This window comes from Terrapene carolina, unplaced genomic scaffold (assembly GCF_002925995.2).
Source record: "Terrapene carolina triunguis isolate 2854851 unplaced genomic scaffold, T_m_triunguis-2.0 Scaffold68, whole genome shotgun sequence".
Classification (NCBI taxonomy): Eukaryota; Metazoa; Chordata; order Testudines; family Emydidae; genus Terrapene; species Terrapene triunguis.
In genome coordinates, this window is record NW_020664419.1 from 61292687 (window position 1) to 61301776 (window position 9090).

Sequence of the window (9090 nt, forward strand, 5' to 3'; positions counted from 1 at the left end):
AAATCAGGTTTTCTAAACCCTTTATCATTTTTGTTGCTCTCCTTTGGATTTTCTGCAGTTTATTGCCATCCTTCTTAAAACACTGCACCCAAAACTGGACACAATATTCTAGCTGAGGCCTCACCAGTGCTGAGGAGAGCGGGACAATTACCTCCTGTGTCTTACATACAACACTCCTGTTAATATACCACAGAATATTGGCCTTTTTGCAACTGCATCACATTGTTAGCTTTTATTCAATTTGTGGTTCACTACAACTCCAGATCCTTTTCAGGAGTTGTGACGATGGTGTCTGGAGGGGCTACACTGAGAATGCTTATTCAGGGCAAACTGCAAAGAATAGATCGAACAATCCCCCAAACTGGTGGTTTATTCTATAATTAGATTTCACCAAGACAGTAACCACACAGCTTCTGTAATCCCTTACTGGTTACCAAGAAGCCAAAATACAGTCCCCTTTAAGCAATCCAGCCTTTGGCTCCCACCCAAACAGCCAAGTCTAGTATAGTCATGTTACTAACAACCTTATTCACCATCTATAAAGTTCTACCAATCCCAAGAGACCAGACACATTGCCCACCAGGTTAACGAATATTTCATATCTCACCCAAATATATGCTTAGAGCCAATCCTTATTAATTAAATTAAGATTTATTAATAAAAAGAAAACAAAGAGTTGCTATGGTTAAAAGATCAATATACATACAGATCTGAATAAAGTCCTTAGGTCAGTTTCATAGCAGAGATGGTGAGGCTGCTGATTTGTAAAAATCCTTCTGGAATCAATTTAAAAGGTTATAGTCCAATAGGTAGTCCATGCGCAGTGTTTGTTCAAATTCTTCTATGAGAATTGCTGAGTTAATCCTGAGTAGACCTGAAGACTTCAGCCTTGTGGGCTTAGACTTTCCCTGTCAAAGACTAAGCAGATCTGAGGTAGAAAGGATCAGGCCCCAAACTTTCCGTATAGCTGAAGTTCAGCAGATAAGCCTCTTGACAGCAAATGATCACAGCAGGCCTTCCTTGGATGAAGAATAGGTAATGTACATTGTTGCTTTGAAGCTAATGTCTGTTTCCTAGGCATACATCAGTAATTAGTTGTATTCATTAGCATAAGGCAATTAGCCATTCAAACAGTTCACAGGTAGTTTTACTGTGTGGAGTTACAAATTTCAAAGAGAAATGAAGGCAATATTATTATTACACCACAAGTCCATGTAAATGATATCCCCTTTTGACCTCTGAATCAATAGGATACCTAATGAATCATTAAAGACAGGAAGAGAATTAGATCACATTGTTAAACATCTAACAATATATAGGTAAAAACAGACAAATACAATTAGTATCTACTTTTGATCCTCTAACAATGCAGGCCTACATATTAAGGATTCTAATCTATTTAACATGGCTTTGATAATTATCTACAAGGAATAGCCCTGTTTATCATTTCAATATTCTTCTATGTCCTTAAGGGTTGTTTTTAGGTCACTCAGCCTGCTGGTTGGTTGCTTAACCCTCGCTGGCTCAGTGTCACAGGAGTATTACTGCCTAGCCAGTTATTTCCTATTTTGTGTTTGTGCATTTGATTTTCCCTTCCTCAGTGTAGTATTTTGCACTTGTTTTTACTGAATTTCATCTTGATTGTTATAGACCAATTCTCCTGTTTATCAAGATCATTTTGAATTCTAATCCTGTCCCCTGGAGTGTTTGCAACCCCTCCCAGCTTGGTGTCATCTGCACATTGTATAAGCATGCTCTCCACTCCATTATCCAAGTCATCAGTGAAAATATTGAATAGTACCAGATCCAGGACAGACCCCTGTGGGACCACACTAAATACATTTTACCACTTTGACAACAAACCATTGGTAACTACCCTTTGAGTATGGTCTTTCAACCAGATATACACCCACCTTATAATAATTTCAGATGGACAATATTTCCCTAGTTTGCTCATGAGAATGAAATGCGGAACTGTGTCCAAAGCCTTACTAAAATCAAAATATATCTTGTCTACTGCTCCCCCGATCTACTGGGTCAGTAATCTTGTCAAAGAAGGAAATTAGGTTGGTTTGGCATTATTTGTTCTTGAGAAATCCATGTTGATTATTACTTATTACCCTGTTATTCTCGAAGTGCTCACAACTAGATTGTTAAATAATTTTTTCCGGAATCTTTCCAGGGATTGAAGTTAGGCTGATTGGTCTAAAATTCCCTGGGTCCTCTTTGTTATCCTTTTTAAAGACAGGTGCTATGCTTGCCCTTCTCAAGTCCTCTGGGGCCTCATTCACCCTCAATGAGTTCTCAAAGATAATCATTAATGGTTCTGAGATTGCTTCAGCTAGTTCCCAAGTACCCGAGGGTGAATTTCTTTAGGCCCTGATGACTTGAATACATATAACTTATCTAAATATTCTTTAATCTGATCTTTCCCTATTTTGGCTTGTGTCCCTTCCCCTTTGTTGTTAATATTAACTGTGTTAAGCATCGGGACACAATTAACCTTTTTAGTGAAGCCTGAAGCAGAATAGGTATTAAATACCACAGGCTTCCTGATGCCATTTGTTATTAACTCTGCTTCCCTTCTAACTAGTGGACCTACACTTTCTTTTGTCTTTCTCTTGCTCCTAATATATTTCTAGAACCTCTTCTTATTATCTTTTATGTCCCTTAGCCTTTCTGATTTTGTCCCTACATGCTTGTGCTATTCTTTGAATTCATCCTTAGCAATTTGTCCAGATTTCCACTTTTTGTAGGATTCCCTTTGTTTTTCAGGTCATTAAAGAGCTCCTGATGGAGCCATATTGGCCTCTTACTATTCTTCCTAGCTGTCCTTCACATCAGGATAGTTTGCTGCTGTTTGCTTTAATGCTGTCTCTTTGAAAAACTGACAGCTCTCCTGAACGCCTTGTTCCCATAGCTTATCTTCCTGTGGAGTCCTACCTATCTGTTCTCTGAGTTTGTTAAAATCTGTTTCTTGAAATCCATTGTCCTTATTCTGCTGCTCTCACTCCTTCATTTCCTTAGAATCATGAAAGCGATAATTTCATGATCACTCTTTCCCAAATTGCCTTCAACCCGAAGGTTCGCAACCAATTCCTTCCTGTTGGTCAGAATCAAGTCTAAAATGGTTGCCCCACAGTTTCTTCCTCCACCTTCTGAAACAAGAACTTGTCCCCAACACATTCCAACAACTTACTGGAGATTTTGTGTTTTACCGTATTACTTTTTCTGACAGATGTCTGGGTAGTTAAAGTCCCTCATTACTACCAGGTCTTGGGTTTTGGATATTTCTGTTGCTTTATTTTAGAACTGCCTTATCCACCTCTTTATCCTGATTTGGTGGTCTATAGTAGACACATAACATAAGGTCACCCTTGTTTCCTCCACCCCTTTTGTCTTCACTCAGAGACTTTCAAGTGGTCTGCCTTTCACCTCCTTCTGGACCTCAGAACAAGTGTATATATTCTTGATATATAATGAAACACCCCTCCCTTTCTGAACAAGCTATACCCCTCTCTACCAATATTTCAGTCATGAGATTTATCCCACCAAATTTGTAAAGCCAATTAAGTCATAATGTAGCTTGTATACTAAAACTTCCAGTTCTTCCTGTTTATTCCCCTTATTCCTTGCATTTGTGTATAGACATCTAAGATGTTGAGCAAATTCCCCCACGGTTTTCCCTCTTGCTTCTCCTATGATTCTACTGTAATTTTCCATTTCCTCTCCCACCAACATCTAGCACTCTAAGGTTACCTTTTAATACGTACCTGTTGGCTTTTGTCACCTGCCCCCTTTGAGCCTAGTGTAAAGGCCTCCTTGCTAGGCTGGTGATTCAGTGTGTGAAGATACTCTTCCCCTTCTTGGTCAGGTGGATCCCATCTCTTCCCAGCAGCACTCCTTTCTGGAACAGCATCCTCTGGTCGAGGACACCATCTGCACAGCCAGGCATTTATCTTTAGGATGTGCATGTTCCTGCCCCAGCCCTTATCTAACATCAATAACTCATCCTTAAGAAGAGGTAATCTGTAGGTATAATGATTATCATAGAGATGGCTGCAATCTCTTTGAAGATATCCGTAAGATAACAAATAGACCTTCTCTCTCCTCTGAACTATCCCTGCTTCATTCTACAAGGTGAGGAAAAATCCAGTATTAGATTTAACTGCGACTGCCATTGGTGCAAAGGAGAAGCTGTTGGCTTATCCCCAAGGAATCAGTATGCTGAAGGAGTTCTTTATTTACTCATGTTAGTGCTGACTCCATTAACTGGCATTTATCACTGGAGAGTTTGCTCGTGACCCTGCACCGAAGTTTTTCTGACTCTCCTTCTCCTCTTTCAAGTGGAGTCTGATAACCTCTTTCAGTGCTTTGTAGAGAAAATGTACCTTACCCGGGCTTCCTTTGATGGGTCTGAAAATCACTAGAACAGGAGTCACAGATTCCACTTGGTTCAGGAGTCAGGTAATCTAACAAAGGAATCATCACTGCTCATTTAGGTAACATTAAGCCATTGTGAGAAACACATAAGCAACATTCACAAAGGTACTGAGGTTTCTTCCTTGTTATAGAATCATGCAGAGAAGCACTTAATATTTATATTGTCTGGATTTATTCTCAACTGTTCTGAATAGCTCAAAAGAAGGCTTCTGCAGCAGTAAAACAATAGAAGCACATCTCTGTTTTGTTTTGTACAGTTAACAAGTAAATCTTATTATGGATTAGGGAGAAACTCTTGAAATCCAATAGCCATTTTAGGACTAATGATGGCAAAGAAACTGTCTATGATGAAGATATAATGTCAATGAAACAGAACATTGTCAAAGGATAATGGGCTTCCACTGCTAGATATATGCTTAATCCAATGATTTTATTTCTATTATACACCATGATTAAAAATAAATTAAATATAATATATTGAGGGGATAATGGTGATTTAGAGAGACAATTGCTCACTGTTCTCATATTGTAAAGCTGCATTCTGATAGGGTTAGAGAAAAAAATTGTCTAGGGGCCTCAGCCAGTCAGACTCCAGGTCTCAAGGAAGGACATATTAGAAAGTGGACCAGTGGGTTTTTAAGAATCAGATAGTTTCATCTTAGCAGAAATTTCTCTTTGCAGTTTTTATTAGCAAATTAAGATCAGCCATCCATCCATCTCCATGGATGACAAGCTCATTTGGCATAATGAGGGAATTATTGACACAAATGTTTCATTTAAAATAGGTCTCATTTATCTAAGGTGTTTTTAAGCTTTCGTGATCTGGAATCTGGACTTCTGGCTTAGACTCATTTATTTGCTGTGTAATTCCAGACTGATGCTTTATGGGTCTGAGATATATGTACTTGCTTTGCTTGCACAGAGTAAATGGGCCTAATCTTAATGAACGTAAAGCATTTCAGCATTTACCAGCATGCAGAATCTAACATGAAAAACAGCAATCTGAGACACTGCAGCAAATCCAAAGTTTCATTAGCAAACAAAGACATAGTTCACATTGTTTCATTTCCTCTATTCAGGATGGAGGGGAGTGCAGCAGGCATTAACACAATATGTTGTGTTCTCTAATTCATTTGGGGCCTGATCCAAAGCCCAGTGAAGATCAGGCCTTTCAAACAAAATGGGTCTAAGAAGTGGTTGAAAAATATTCCAAGAACCCTTTTTTCCCCATCAAAACCAAAATGTTTTGAAGAAAGGTAATTGTTTCAATGAAATTTTTGTCAGGATGATTTCTCAGGTCCAGGATGGGGGTGGAGGGAGGGAGGGAGAGAGAGAGAGAGAGGGAGAGAGAGAGAGACCAGAATAGCCAATAGTCCCATAGTTAGGACACTCATCGGGGATGTGGGAGACCAAGTCCCCACTCCATATCAGGCAGTGAACTATCCTGAGGTAAAACCACGGTGAAGAGAAGGCGCTTTCGTTTTACTGTGAGATCAGCTAGGCAAGGTCAACCCCAGGTAGGGGTATAATACTACTCCACCTAGTTATCTCATGGTCAAGCTAAAGTGTCATGTTTTCACCTCAGGATAGCTCACACATGTTAGTTACCTCCAGGTAAAAACAAAACAAAACACCTTTTTTTTTTTTTTTTTTTAGCAGTGAAGACACTGGCTATATCTTTCCAAACATATAGCAGATTCCCTGTTAGCTCAGTGGGAATCCATTACAATATTGCCCAATAGTTTCTTTGTTACAATAGTATCTCCAGGGAGGTAAGCACTGCTTGCCTCAATCTGTTTTTCTAGTACTTACCAGCTTGGACCTGGACCATCAAGGGAAATGATCCTAGTTTTGTTTTATAATGGCTCTTATCCATAACCCTGAATACTTCATTTGTGGAAGTAGTCCAGAGGCATTTTCCCTCCTTCTCAATGAGGGATTGGTTGATAGCAACAGATTCTCCACTGTAGCTTTAAAATACACGAGCCAGGGGACACAGATAGTATTTTGGTAATGCTTCCAAACAATAATTATTGTCATAATCATGGTGAAGTTTCCATAGATAGAATAGGCATCCTTATTGGCAGCCTCCTGTAAATGAAACCTCCACGGAGACTAAACTACTTCCCCATCCCTAGATAAGGACCCTCCAGGTTGAAGTACACTGGGAAGGTTGCACTGCCTCAGTTTGTAGCTGATGTGTGGATAAAATAAATAAATACAAATTCAGTGTTGTCAGTCCAGAGCTTTTCACAACCACTAAATTCACTTAACACAAAATACCCTCCACAAAACACGATATCCTCAAATAAAAAATTCACATCTTGGCCAACTGCTGAGATTTAATGCTACAATTGAAAATAGGTCCTGAAAGCTGCCTGGAATTTGGCCTGAAGTGGATGGTTCAGGTGAACGAAATGTGACATGGATAACACAGTCACATGCTTGCAAAATGCAAAATGCAACCGATTTTTTTTTATAACGCATACATTTCATACTGCAAAAAAATCACTGGGGAGGAAAGTTGCTGTTGCCACCCACCATGTTCACAGGTTGAGTTAGCATAGCAGCATGAGGTGGATTTCAGTCCCTGTTAAGAGGGCAAATAGCCCAAAATGTAAACCAAACATCTGCATCTGTGGCTGCTGCATACAGCATTAGCCAGATCAGGTGGGATAACTGAACAACAACAAACCACCCCAAAACCAAACAGCCTTGCCATCCACCGGAGGCAAAGTGTGTTTTGGGAGCAGCCTGGCTCAACTCAAATCACACTTTCATTTTCTATTAAAACAAGTCTATATAAAATAGAACTCGGATGTTATGTTTTTGCTGTAAAGGTTCTGAAGAGAAATACTAATTCTGGAAAGATGGATGTTCTTAGCAGTTCTCTCCCTCAAGCCGTTCTTGTTGCTGCCTAACTTTCTCCCCACTCTTGCTAATTTACATGAAACTAAAGAAGTGCTGAATCAGTGGCATTATTGCCCAGGGCTTGCAAACTGGTGAGTACATCTAATATGCAACCCCCGCCCCCATTGTAGTGAATAGCTAACTTCATAGACATTAATGAGGCCAATTATTGGTAAATGTGTGTAAGGTTATGAACACAGTAGATTTGCCGCCCCAGCAGAATTTGTTCTTGAGGATCAATTTGGATGAATTCCCTTTTGATAATTACACCTGATTGATCATTATATGTGGAACTAGGAAAGAGCAAGCTTCTCAAATCAGACGTGCTTAGATGTAAAATCTCAACTTTGCAAGGACAGCACATGTTCTACTAGGCATTTTATTGCCAGAGCCAATCAATTAAATAGAATTAGCTCAAAACAGCAGGGTTAGGTTCTGTAGCTGCTGCTGAGTTGGACTCAATGGGCCAGATTTTTCAGCTGGGCATCAACCTGGCCTCTGTTTTATGGTGTATATTTGTGGCTGCAAAAACAGGAGCAGATTCTGACAGGTTGGCCCACAATGTCCAAAACTCTGGGGGTTTTGCTTTTCCAGAAATAAACACATTAAAAAAATCTTTATAACCAAACCAAGTGCAAACATCAGCACAAAAGATTGAATCACACTGTACTTTTCAAAAGCCATGTCTCAAAGAGCCAGTTGATTTCTGCAAGAGTTGATCAGCGCAGTTAATACAGCTGAGGGAGGAAGCTTTTGGGCCCATAGTGCAGTAAGAGAACATTATGTCCTGACTATATTGTATAACAAGGAGCAACATTAGAAAACCACTTCTGTCTCAGAATGGAACACCCACTCTCATTCACTGAGGCTTCTGCAACCTCAAATAGCTGCTACTTGGTTTCCTTCTGTGACTTGCGCTTCACAGCAGAGCACTTCCTATAATCAAGTTTTTGTGTGGGTGGGTTAGGTGCATATGTATGTCAGGTAGGATGCTTTTAACATGCAGCTTCATGACAAACCAGATGTTCCTACTTGAAACCCTTCCTTCTTACTAAGGATTGCTTCTGCTTGAAAAAACACAGGTCTGCTCTCAGTGACATCTTTCTCTGTATCAGGCCTGGATGATAGGGCCTCTGTAAGGACAGGAACTTGCACCCACTTCTAGGGGTGCTGGAACAGTTTTTATAGTGGGGATGCCGAGAGCCATTGAACCAAACTGTAAACCCCGTATATAATGGAAACCCCTTGAAGCCAGAGGGTGCAGCAGCACCCCTAGTTCCAGCACCTATGCCCACTTCAGAGCAACTTGCTGGCCAAATAATCCACTAGAAACCAGGATTTTAGCAATTCTACATCATCCAGTAAGAGTATATACCAATCCTCCTCCTCTGGGGCCAATACCATCATCTCTCCGGTTCTCTTGCAGGGCTTAGGAAGCAACAGATCCACCTTTAGGGTTCTCAGCTATGCCAAGATACTATTCTTAACCCTTATTTTAAAGATGGAATGGGTAAGTAGCTTACTTAGGAAGACTAGTACTAGAAGCCATTAAGTCAACAGTTCCCACAAGGCTCTTCTAAGTATAAGGGAAAAGTGTGGTATTCTCAGATACTCCGGTATAGTGCCTTTTGACACATACTGAATGTTTTAATGAGGCGTAGTCACTGTGTGTACAGCCATGGTATGTACCCACTGTAAAACTCAGGAGAATCAGAACAATGGAACAGGCTCAGGGGA